Raw genomic sequence first — 13,870 nt, 5'->3', positions numbered from 1 at the left:
GTTGATACTGGAGACCGTTATCAGACGAAACTGTGTAACCTAGCATCTATAGCGGCTAAGACATGCATTTCTATTAATTTCAAAGTTGTTTATCCTCCCACAATGTCACAACGGATGGCAGAAATGTCAAGTTATGTATCACTAAATTTGATTTATTACAAGATTAAGGGTACACTGTACAACTTTCTTAAGGTCTGGATTCCTTTAAATCGAATACTGTATGACAAAAGGAGTCTGTTGAAAACATGCCCACGTCAGGGGAGATACCTATTTAGGCAATCCTTAGCTGCTGTTGGTTGTCACTCTGGCCTTAGCCTAACAGACCTAAAACCAATAATGAACGTTTCCTAAAGCTGGGTGGGGTGTGTTGTGTTGGGGCGCTGCAGGGCCGTGGACCCCTAGGGGCAGGATGGGGTGACCCAGCCACAGTGTATGCAAGTCAAAAAAATTCTGCAGTACATGGAGAATGTACTGTTTCTGTGTGTTAATGTGTAGGAGGTTTGTGTGTTTTTATTGAACTTTGATTTCCAAACCATTAAGACATGGGAAGGAAGAAAAAAGATGGGAAGGAAGTTGTGTTGGGGAGAGTTGAGTTATTGACTAGACTGGTGGTGGTCGGGCTAGCTTGGCGGTCTGGTTGACATTTGATATAGAAGATGTCTTTGTACTTTATTTTTAAGAGTTCATTTGTTACGCTGTTGGTTAAAGGTGTAACACAATATTGATTATTGAATTATCATTGATGTAGTTCAGACTTATCAATCAAATAAACATATTCAATAATGGTCTCTTACCTAGCTTGATGACTGTGTGCATTTTTGCTTCCTCTTTGTATTTCCAAACACACAGGGCTATAAGGGCCATGGGTCAAATTAGATTGCCTGAATTTCTACACAATGAGTTCAAGACGTAACAAAAAATGCGAAGACCCCAGACCCCCTGCCAAGTTATATCCCCCCCACTTCTAAACCAGAGTTGCGCCCCTGTGCACAAGTGTCCCAAAGCTGAAGGAGGGAAATTATGGAGGGTGTAGGGGCTGATTAGACCCTCCGATAGCCACTTTGACAAGTCAGCTACATCGCCCGGCTCGCGGTATAGATGCGGAAATGCACTCTACTGTTACTGAGTTTTATCTTGTAAAATGACAGGGCGTATTTGTCCCTTTGAATTCCATGCTTGTTGTATTATTTAAATGTGGAACATGATTTACTTCATGCAAGTCAGTGTCTCGAAGTCAAGGTCCTGAAATCATTGGTCCACCCCTTCCCAGATGAGTCAGAAGGTCCACCTCAGGGAACAAAATGCTGGTTTAAAGCTAATTTCTTGTAAGGTGTATTGAGGGTTCTTTTAAAGTTGAATACAGACTCAAAATTCTACGACTTCATTTGAGATTATTTGGGCATGAAATGTAGAGTGCGCTAGCTTGGGGACATTGAATTACATAGGATTTTTCTTAACAAAAAAACAATTATTAATTACGGTGCCTTCGGAAAGTATTCAGACCCCTTGACTTTCCCCCCTCATCAATCTAAACAATACCACATAACGACAAAGCGAAAACAGGTTATCAATTTCAGCAAATTTCTTACAAATAAAATACTGAAATACCTTTTACATAATATTCAAACCCTTTGCTATGTCCAACTGTGGTAAATTAATTTTTTTGGGACATGATTTGGAAAGGCACACACCTGTCTATATACGATCTATTGGGAATTTTCCAGAACCTACACTGTTTTCTTAAAGTAGTAAGCAGAATCAATATAGGGTTAACCATAGGTAAGCAGAATCCATGTGATTGTGCAAAGCTGGATCAACACAAGCCTAATCCTTCGGGGTCAGCCTTGGTCTTGTGAAGGCCTTTGGAGAGGAACATTAGTTAATCAGTTACAACGGTTAATCACCATTAGACGTACACCTGCATTTAGAGTGTGCATTTGTTTATTTTTGTGTCATTGCTATGGTCACGCCACCAATAGAATCTATGCCCTAATGTCTGTGCCAATAAGAAAGCGTATACAAATCAGAAGCGAGACAAAGATAATGGTGGCCAAGGCAAAAGGGTATTAATTATTTACATAAAGTGGAGTGACTATGTACAGTGGGGCAAAAAAGTATTTAGTCAACCACCAATTGTGCAAGTTCTCCCACTTAAGACGAGAGAGGCCTGTAATTTTCATCATAGGTACACTTCAACTATGACAGACAATAAGAAAATAAATGCAGAAAATCACATTGTAGGATTTTTAATGAATTTATTTGCAAATTATGGTGGAAAATAAGTATTTGGTCAATAACAAAAGTTTCTCAATACTTTGTCATTGCCAACAAAGGGTATATAACAGAGGTCAAACGTTTTCTGTAAGTCTTCACAAGGTTTTCACACACTGTTGCTGGTATTTTGGCCCATTCCTCCATGCAGATCTCCTCTAGAGCAGTGATGTTTTGGGGCTGTTGCTGGGCAACACGGACTTTCAACAGGACAAAACTAGGTTCAGAGTATGACTGTGGCAGTGAGTAGGTCCGGAGACATGTTGGACAAAACCCACTGAGTCGATGATGGCTCCGAAAGCCTTTTGGAGTGGGTCTGTGGACTTTTCCATGTGAATTTTAAAGTCACCAATAACTTGAATATTATCTACTGTGACTACAAGGCCCGATCGGAACTCAGTAAGAAACCCTGGACGGACCAGGAGGCCTGTAAACAGTAGCTACAAAAAGTGATTGAGTAGACTGCATAGATTTCATGACTAGAAGCTCAAAAGACAAACGCAGTCATTTAGTTTTTTTTGTATATTGAAATTTGCTATCGTAAATGTTAGCAACACCTCCGCCTTTGCGGGATGCGCGGGGATATGGTCACTAGTGTAACCAAGAGGAGAGGCCTAATTTAAAACCTCTTTTTATTTTTATTTCACCTTTATTTAACCAGGTAGGCTAGTTGAGAACAAGTTCTCATTTGCAACTGCGACCTGGCCAAGATAAAGCATAGCAGTGTGAACAGACAACACAGAGTTACACATGGAGTAAACAATTAATAAGTCAATAACACAGTAGAAACAAAGGGGAGTCTATATACATTGTGTGCAAAAGGCATGAGGAGGTAGGTGAATAATTACAATTTTGCAGATTAACACTGGAGTGATAAATGATCAGATGGTCATGTACAGGTAGAGATACTGGTGTGCAAAAGAGCAGAAAAGTAGATAAATAAAAACAGTACGGGGATGAGGTAGGTGAAAATGGGTGGGCTATTTACCAATAGACTATGTACAGCTGCAGCGATCGGTTAGCTGCTCAGATAGCACGTTTGAAGTTGGTGAGGGAGATAAAAGTCTCCAACTTCAGGGATTTTTGCAATTCGTTCCAGTCACAGGCAGCAGAGTACTGGAACAAAGGCGGCCAAATGAGGTGTTGGCTTTAGGGATGATCAGTGAGATACACCTGCTGGAGCGCGTGCTACGGATGGGTGTTGCCATCGTGACCAGTGAACTGAGATAGGGCGGAGCTTTACCTAGCATGGACTTGTAGATTACCTGGAGCCAGTGGGTCTGGCGACGAATATGTAGCGAGGGCCAGCCGACTAGAGCATACAAGTCGCAGTGGTGGGTGGTATAAGGTGCTTTAGTGATAAAACGGATGGCACTGTGATAAACTGCATCCAGTTTGCTGAGTAGAGTGTTGGAAGCAATTTTATAGATGACATCGCCGAAGTCGAGGATCGGTAGGATAGTCAGTTTTACTAGGGTAAGATTGGCGGCGTGAGTGAAGGAGGCTTTGTTGCGGAATAGAAAGCCGACTCTTGATTTGATTTTCGATTGGAGATGTTTGATATGAGTCTGGAAGGAGAGTTTACAGTCTAGCCAGACACCTAGGTACTTATAGGTGTCCACATATTCAAGGTCGGAACCATCCAGGGTGGTGATGCTCGTCGGGCATGCGGGTGCAGAGAGCGATCGGTTGAAAAGCATGCATTTGGTTTTACTAGCGTTTAAGAGCAGTTGGAGGCCACGGAAGGAGTGTTGTATGGCATTGAAGCTCGTTTGGAGGTTAGATAGCACAGTGTCCAAGGACGGGCCGGAAGTATATAGAATGGTGTCGTCTGCGTAGAGGTGGATCAGGGAATCGCCCGCAGCAAGAGCAACATCATTGATATATACAGAGAAAAGAGTCGGCCCGAGAATTGAACCCTGTGGCACCCCTATAGAGACTGCCAGAGGACCGGACAGCATGCCCTCCGATTTGACACACTGAACTCTGTCTGCAAAGTAATTGGTGAACCAGGCAAGGCAGTCATCGGAAAAACCGAGGCTACTGAGTCTGCCGATAAGAATATGGTGATTGACAGAGTCGAAAGCCTTGGCAAGGTCGATGAAGACGGCTGCACGGTACTGTCTTTTGTCGATGGCGGTTATGATATCGTTTAGTACCTTGAGTGTGGCTGAGGTGCACCCGTGACCGGCTCGGAAACCAGATTGCACAGCAGAGAAGGTACGGTGGGTTTCGAGATGGTCAGTGACCTGTTTGTTGACTTGGCTTTCGAAGACCTTAGATAGGCAGGGCAGGATGGATATAGGTCTGTAACAGTTTGGGTCCAGGGTGTCTCCCCCTTTGAAGAGGGGGATGACTGCGGCAGCTTTCCAATCCTTGGGAATCTCAGACGATATGAAAGAGAGGTTGAACAGGCTGGTAATAGGGGTTGCGACAATGGCGGCGGATAGTTTCAGAAATAGAGGGTCCAGATTGTCAAGCCCAGCTGATTTGTACGGGTCCAGGTTTTGCAGCTCTTTCAGAACATCTGCTATCTGGATTTGGGTAAAGGAGAACCTGGAAGGGCTTGGGCGAGGAGCTGCGGGGGGGGGGGGGGGGGGGTGGAGCTGTTGGCAGAGGTTGGAGTAGCCAGGCGGAAGACATGGCCAGCCGTTGAGAAATGCTTGTTGAAGTTTTCGATAATCATGGATTTATCGGTGGTGACCGTGTTACCTAGCCTCAGTGCAGTGGGCAGCTGGGAGGAGGTGCTCTTGTTCTCCATGGACTTCACAGTATCCCAGAACTTTTTGGAGTTGGAGCTACAGGATGCAAACTTCTGCCTGAAGAAGCTGGCCTTAGCTTTCCTGACTGACTGCGTGTATTGGTTCCTGACTTCCCTGAACAGTTGCATATCGCGGGGACTATTCGATGCTATTGCAGTCCGCCACAGTATGTTTTTGTGCTGGTCGAGGGCAGTCAGGTCTGGAGTGAACCAAGGGCTGTATCTGTTCTTAGTTCTGCATTTTTTGAACGGAGCATGCTTATCTAAAATGGTGAGGAAGTTACTTTTAAAGAATGACCAGGCATCCTCAACTGACGGGATGAGGTCAATGTCCTTCCAGGATACCCAGGCCAGGTCGATTAGAAAGGCCTGCTCACAGAAGTGTTTTAGGGAGCGTTTGACAGTGATGAGGGGTGGTCGTTTGACTGCGGCTCCGTAGCGGATACAGACAATGAGGCAGTGATCGCTGAGATCCTGGTTGAAGACAGCGGAGGTGTATTTGGAGGGCCAGTTGGTCAGGATGACGTCTGAGGGTGCCCTTGTTTACAGAGTTAGGGTTGTACCTGGTGGGTTCCTTGATGATTTGTGTGAGATTGAGGGCATCTAGCATAGATTGTAGGACTGCCGGGGTGTTAAGCATATCCCAGTTTAGGTCACCTAAAAGAACAAACTCTGAAGCTCGATGGGGGGCGATCAATTCACAAATGGTGTCCAGGGCACAGCTGGGAGCTGAGGGGGGTCGGTAGCAGGCGGCAACAGTGAGAGACTTATTTCTGGAGAGAGTAATTTTCAAAATTAGTAGTTCGAACTGTTTGGGTATGGACCTGGAAAGTATGACATTACTTTGCAGGCTATCTCTGCAGTAGACTGCAACTCCTCCCCCTTTGGCAGTTCTATCTTGACGGAAGATGTTATAGTTGGGTATGGAAATCTATGAATTTTTGGTGGCCTTCCTGAGCCAGAACTCAGACACGGCAAGGACATCAGGGTTAGCAGAGTGTGCTGAAGCAGTGAGTAAAACAAACTTAGGGAGGAGGCTTCTGATGTTGACATGCATGAAACCAAGGCTTTTTCGATCACAGAAGTCAACAAATGAGGGTGCCTGGGGACATGCAGGGCCTGGGTTTACCTCCACATCACCCTTGGAACAGAGAAGGAGTAGTATGAGGGTGCGGCTAAAGGCTATCAAAACTGGTCGCCTAGAGCATTGGGGACAGAGAATAAGAGGAGCAGGTTTCTGGGCATGGTAGAATATATTCAGGGCATAATGCGCAGACAGGGGTATGGTGGGGAGCGGGTACAGCGGAGGTAAGCCCAGGCACTGGGTGATGATGAGAGAGGTTGTATCTCTGGACATGCTGGTTGTAATGGGTGAGGTCACCGCATATGTGGGAGGTGGGACAAAGGAGGTATCAGGGGTATGAAGAGTGGAACTAGGGGCTCCATTGTGAACTAAAACAATGATAACTAACCTGAACAACAGTATACAAGGCATATTGACATTTGAGAGAGACATACAGCGAGGCATACAGTAATCACAGGTGTTGAATTGGGAAAGCTAGCTAAAACAGTAGGTGAGACAACAGCTAATCAGCTAGCACAACAACAGCAGGTAAAATGGCGTTGACTGGGCAATGGGGCCGACAGATAAAACATAAACAAGCAGAATGGATTACCGTGATTAATGGACAGTCCAGCGTGCATCAGCTATGTAGCCAAGTGATCAGTGTCCAGGGGGCAGGGAAGCTGGATTAGTGAGTGTTATCCAGGTTAAAAAAAACAACAATGACTAAATAGTTTGTAGCTAGTTAGCTGGTTAGCTTCTGGAGGTTCTTGAGTGTGTTCTAAAAATAAAAAATAATAGCGATTCCGTATCACATTGGGTGAGGCAGGTTACCGGAAGGTATAAACAAATTAAAAATCGAAAAGAGATAAGAGAGTAAATATGGGTCCAGTGAGTGTTTGGGATGCGGCGATTCAGACGGTTAGCAGGCCTGTGAGGGTTTTAGGTGCCACACCAAATTTCTTCAGCCTCTTGAGGTTGAAGAGGCGCTGTTGCGCCTTCTTCACCACAGTCTGTGAGGGTGGACCATTTCAGTTTGTAAGAATGTGTGTGCCGAGGAACTTGAAGCTCCCTGGGTGAACAGGGAGTAAAGGAGGGGACTGAGCACACACCCTTGTGGGGCCCCAGTGTTGTGGGGCCCCTCAAGGCGAAGTGGAGGCGTTCTTTCCTACCATCACCGCCTGGGGGCGGCTCGTCAGGAAGTCCAGGTCCCAGTTTCACTATTGGAGGAACAAGGCATTTTATTTCAAATGTAAAGTTGTATGTTCTGCTTCTCATTGTTGGAATCGTGCTTCTGGAGTATGTAAACCATTTTGACATGACGTCAAGATCATTCATTTTTCTGAGAGGGTCATTTATTTTCATACTAGTTTCTAAGGGCTCTAATGCATAGTTGTAATATATTTCTTGAATGTGAGTGTGTTCTAATAGTTTAACTTCCTTCAAGCTGCATAAAGATGATATCCATGAGTTGATCCGACTGAGTATGTGGAAAATGACTTAATTGTCAATGTTGCACTATCCCTTTAAGAAATGAAATATAATTAAGAGCAAAGGTATAAAATACTTTTACATCTCTTGAAAACTGGTATTGAAAGGTAAGATCAGGATTCCTAAAATGTATTTAGATGTTATTTTTTATATGATAATTGTAGAGTGACAACTACATTAGGACATTTCTTCACCTTAAACTGCAATAATATAATAATTTTAGTGAGTGTTGTATGCACATAAGACACTTGTTACACGTTAATGAAACCATTAATAACACATTTGAGGATTTCAGCATCACGCAGAACCTCCACAACACATTTATTAAATAGAATTCACAAGTATTTTTCAAAATAAAAATCCCTTATCATTACAGAACTATTTGAAGGCGTTAAATAAAATGCATTCAAATAAACCATTCATATCATTGACTTTCAAATATTTATTTAGTAAATTAACACCACACACCTTTAAACACAAATAGTAATGTAAAGACAAACACTAGATCATATCCTGGGCAAAATCAGACACAACCTTTTGTAGACTTGTTTCACAACTATTGTCACGTGGTTAATTATAAAAATGTATATGATAAATATCTAAAAGTTAAAATTAAACTAATGCAAGAGCACGAGTCATTGCCATATGGACACATTGATACGCCGTGATCCATTGGCGGCTAAAGAAATTAGTGCATGGAACACAGAGATAGCCTATAGGCCAATGCAGCAGTCGACCAAAAACTTCCAATGTCAATTAAGTACAAAATTATAGGCTTAAAGCAGACAAATAAACACAGTCGAGAATATCCTGATGAAAACTCGGGTTCTTTCGATCACAGAGCGAATTAACCAGCTACTGGTATGTTCGTAAATTCAATCTGGAGTGCCAGTGAGCTCGGAGTGCCAGAGTGCGCTCAAATTGAGCTCTGAGCATTCGTAAATTCAGAGCTGTTGCCAGATTGTCCGTTTGAGCGTTTCGCTCTCGGAGTATCAGAGCACACACTGGATGCTCTGGCCGAGCAGTAGGGTTGATCCAAGTGTTCTGACCTTACAACGGCAGTCAAGAACCCAAGCTAACTGGCTAAAGTTGGCTAGATTGTTAGCTACTTCCAGACACAAATGAGGGAACACCTCACTCTGACCATTTTACTCACCCTAGCAGAGCTGGTTAGGTTGTTTTCAGGTTATCCATATTGTTGGTGACTAACTGTGCTTCTGGCAACAATTTAATTATTATTTTTTGGAGACATTTACCTACACCAGCCAAATCAAATACAATTGTATTTGTCACATGCGTCTAATACATCAGGTGTAGATCTTACAGTGAAAGGCTTACTTACAAGCCCTTAACCAACCAATCAGTTTTAAGAAAATGAGACCTAAGCAAAAATACAGGCCAACTGAGGCACCTAAATAACAAGGCAACCAGGTGAACAGAGAAGGTAATTTAACACAGGTGAATCCAATAAGTAATAATCAGGGTAACCTGGAAACTAGAAAACAGGATAAGGGTGCCCTCCAGCGGTAACCTAAGGAAACTACAATCAAATAACACAGAACCTTTGACAGATGGTGCTTAAATCAGAGCAAAAACCAAGCCCTTACGGTGAAGCATGGTGGTGGCAACATCATGCTGTTGGGATGTTTCTCAGCAGCAGGGACTAGGAGACTAGTCAAGGATCGAGGGAAAGATATACGGAGCAAAGTACAGAGAGATCTTTGATGAAAACCTGCTCCAGAGCGCTCAGGACTTCAGACTGGCGGCGAAGGTTCACCTTCCAACAGGACAACGACGCTAAGCACACAGCCAAGGCAACGCAGGAGTGGCTTTGGGACAAATGCAAGGACACAATTAGCTTTGAAAAATGGCAATCCTGCGTAGTTGTGTCAAGTAAAAAAGTTACGGGCTGCATATGTGGGCAGATCTTTTTGAATTGCATAGGGTGTCAATGTGGCCAATGCCACATTCACTCTGCATGTGTGTGCAGATAATAACATACCATTAATACAATAGTGTATATAGTAGTACATAAAAGTAAGCAAGATATTCAAAGTATACAGGAGCTTTTCAACCAAAACATATCGCACATAATGTTGCACACTTGAATAATGCAAGATAGCCCCATCTCTATATGCTCTACTGACTATCTAAATCCTGTTACCCAATGCAAGGATTCACAAATGTGCAGACATTTTTACATTGTGTGCAGTAAAAAAAAAAGGTGCTAATACAACAAAAATGTGGTGTATTGGTTTTAATTTTTGAATCGGCATGAGTCATTCTCTTTAGTCAATACCACTCAGAGAGGGGTATGTGGTGTAGAAGTGTCCCAAACTACCTGGTTGATCAATTTAATCTCCCTGCAGGCCAGCATGGCCTGTGCTATAAGATAGTAAAGATGGTTTGTAACTCAGCAATAGAGACCACAGGGTGAATGCAAACCATCATGAACAATTGTCACTCTGTTTTCCTCATCAAAAGTCAACTGACTTTTTTGTTTCAAATAAAGAAATTGACATTACATGTCAAGTATATCAACTTGTCTTTTATAATGTAACAAATAAACAATACCAATGTTTTACGTTAGAGTTACCCTCATCTACTCTCTTTTCCCCCATACTGCAATATTCATAACTGATTAAGTGTTATAACTGATTCCTTCAGGTGTTATTAATGTTTTATGTATACCCCTTTCAAGTAAAAAGTTACTGTAACAACATGGTAAGATGGTCATTAACAAAAATTATATGGAGTAATGATTATATTGTGGTGTCTTTCGGAAATATTTCAATAAGCACCACTTTCTGTGACTTTTGTTACCAGAAAATCACCAATATTAGTAATATGCCTAAACAGTTACGCAAACGAGGTACAGCTCAAATGTCAAAGTACTGTATGACATTTGTATTTGACCCAGGTTTACTTTGATGTAAGTAGCAGTCACAGTCCATCATAACCACATAATGACTTGCTTACCATGGAAAGCATGTGGGTGAATTGCAACCAAAGGGCAGAACTTAACCTTTTACAACAGTCGGCGGATTCAGGGTCACAGATTGATTCTCGGTTGTCTTAAACAAATCTACTTTGAAACAAAAGTATGCACTTCACATGCATTGCTATGGGCTTAAAAAAACAAGACACCTGTACCATGTCAGATATAGATTTGAAATATATTACATTTTAACATTGTATTGCAATATTACACTTTACATACATCACAGAAGACTGAAATATTACAAAACATTTTGACATAGAAAGAAAGGATATCTGTCACGAAAACAATAAACATGAATTATGAAAAGATGAAAAATATTAATTGTCACGACTTCCGCCAAAGTCCGTCCCTCTCTGTCACGCCCTGGTCGAAATTATTATGGTTATCTTCATTTATTTGGTCAGGCCAGGGTGTGACATGGGTTATTGTGGTGTGTTTTTGTCTTTGGGTTTTGTGGGGTGTCTAGCGTAGTCTATGGCTGCCTGAGGCGGTTCTCAATCAGAGTCAGGTGATTATCATTGTCTCTGATTGGGAACCATATTTAGGCAGCCATATTCTTTGAGTGTTTCGTGGGTGATTCCTGTCTCTGTTTGCACCAGATAGGACTGTTTTCGTTTTTTTTGTACGTTTGTTATTTTGTTAGTTTATCGTGTTTAGTTTCCGTATTTATTTAAATGAATCACAACTACGCTGCATTTTGGTCCGCTCCTCCTTTCCACAATGAAAGCCGTGACACTCTCTTTGTTCGGGCGGCGTTCGGCGGTCCACGTCACTGGCCTTCTAGCCATCGCCGATCCACTTCTCATTTTCCATTTGTTTTGTCTTTGTCTTTCACACCTGGTTTCAATCCCCCAATTACTTGGTCATTATTTAACCCTCTGTTCCCCATGTTTGTTTGTTTGTTTGTTTGAGTAATTGTTTATTGTATTGCGGTCCGTATTTGTGGCCTTGTATTTATCTCACAAGCTACACACAGACACTTTACAGAATTACTCACCTGCGAATGGAGTCAGCAGGAGCAGATGCCCTCCCTCTGGCGGTAGAGGAGCGCATCCAGCAGCACGCAACCATGTTGCAACGTCTGGGTACCGCCATGAGTCGTGTGTTGCAGACAATGGATCGTTGGGAGAGAGGAGGAGGTCGTCCCACGCCTCCACAGCCCCACTACAGCAGGCCCCTCTGTCCACCCCTCCTTCACCCGGTCCCAGCGGGATTCGGCTTGCGCTCCCGAGGGAGTATGATGGCACGGCTGCCGGATGCCAGGGGTTCCAACTCCAGCTCGGTACTCTATCTGGCGACCGTCCACCCGGCTCCTTCGGGACATGAGAGCGTGTCTGCCCTCGTCTCCTGCCTCTCAGGCAAAGCCCTGGAGTGGGCCAACGCAGAGAGAATCAGTCTCTTCCTTATTGATTCTCCTGCGTTTCCCATGGTGCTGGGCTTACCCTGGTTGGCCTGTCATGACCCCACTATTTCGTGGCAAGAGGGCTCTCAAGGGGTGGTCACGAGAGTGCTCAGGGAGGTTTGTAGGAGTTTCCATCGGTGCGACTATGGTGGAGAGTCCAGACCAGGTCTCCCCCGTGCGCAACCCCTCAGAATATGCCGATTTGGCTCTCACCTTCTGTAAGAAGCAGGCGACTCAATTACCAACCCATCGACGGGGGGATTGTGTGATAAATCTCCTGGTAGACGCAGCACTTCCCAGGGTTCACATGTATCATCTGTCACAGGAGGAGACAGCGGCTATGGAAACATATGCATCCAAATTCCTGGGGCAGGGATACATTCGGCCCTCCACTTCACCTGCCTCCTTGAGTTTTTTTTTGTGAAGAAGAAGGATGGAGGTCTGCGCTCGTGTATTGACTATCGGGGTATTAATCAGATCACAGTGAGGTACAGCTGCCCGCTGCCTCTTCTCGCCAGTGCGATTGAGTCAATGCATAGAAAATTTGTGGGCAGAACTGAAAAGGCATGTGCGAGCAAGGAGGCCTAGAAAACTGACTCAGTTGCACAAGCTCTGTCAGGAGGAATGGGCCAAAATTCACCCAACTTATTGTGGGAAGCTTGTGGAAGGCTACCCGAAATGTTTGACCCAAGTTAAACAATTTAAAGGCAATGCCACCAAATACTAATTGAGTGTATTTAAACATTTGACCCACTGGGAATGTGATGAAAGACATGAAAGCTGAAATAAACCATTCTCTCTACTATTATTCTGACATGTCCGATTCTTGAAATAGAGTGGTGATCCTAACTGACCTAAAACAGGGAATTTTTACTAGGATTAAACTGAGTTTAACCTCACTAGGGTACATGGGATGATAGGGTCTCACCTGGCCAACATCCAGTGAAATTGCAGACGCAAAAAATTCATAAAACATACAAGTGTTATACATAGGTTTAAAGATTGACTTCTTGTTAATCCAACCACTGGTCAGATTTCAAAAGGCTTTACGGCGAAAGCATACCATGCGATTATCCGAGAACAGCGCCCAGCAGACAAATCATTACAAACAGTAACCATCCAGGTAGAAGAGTTACACAAGTCAGAAATAGAGATCAAATCAATCACTTACCTTTGATGATCTTCATATGGTTGCACTCAGAAGACATTAATTACTCAATAAATGTTTGTTTTGTTCGATAAAGTCTCTCTTTATATCCGAAAACCTCTGTTTTGTTCACACGTTTTGTTCAGTAATCCACAGGCTCAAACGCAGTCACAACAGGCAGACGAAAAATCCAAATAGTATCTGTAAAGTTCGTAGAAACATGTCAAATTTAAAAGCTCTGGGATACTGAATGGTCCACTCATTCAGACTGGTCTTACTCCCTCATTTTTTCAGAATACAAGCCTGAAACAATTTCTAAAGACTGTTGACATCTAGTGGAAGGCATAGGAAGTGCAATTTGAGTCCTAAGTCAATGGATAATGTAAAGGTTTTCAATAGAAAACTACAACAATTTAAAAAATCCTATTTCCTGGATGGATTTTTCTCAGGTTTTTGCCTGCCACATCAGTTCTGTCATACTCACAGACATTCCTTTAACAGTTTTGGAAACTTTAGAGTGTTTTCTATCCAAATATACCAATTATATGCATATCCTAGCTTCTGGGCCTGAGTAGCAGGCAGTTTACTTTGGGCATGCTTTCAAAATTCCGACTGCTGCCCCCTACCCAAGTGAAGTTAAATGTATCTGGCTAAGGTGTATGTCAACCTCCGACATCAACTGTATATATATCACATTTAGATTATTATTCAGACCCTTTACTCAGTACTTTGTT

Source organism: Oncorhynchus masou, chromosome 15 (genome assembly GCF_036934945.1).
Source record: "Oncorhynchus masou masou isolate Uvic2021 chromosome 15, UVic_Omas_1.1, whole genome shotgun sequence".
NCBI lineage: Eukaryota > Metazoa > Chordata > Actinopteri > Salmoniformes > Salmonidae > Oncorhynchus > Oncorhynchus masou.
This window is presented reverse-complemented; position numbering follows the sequence as displayed.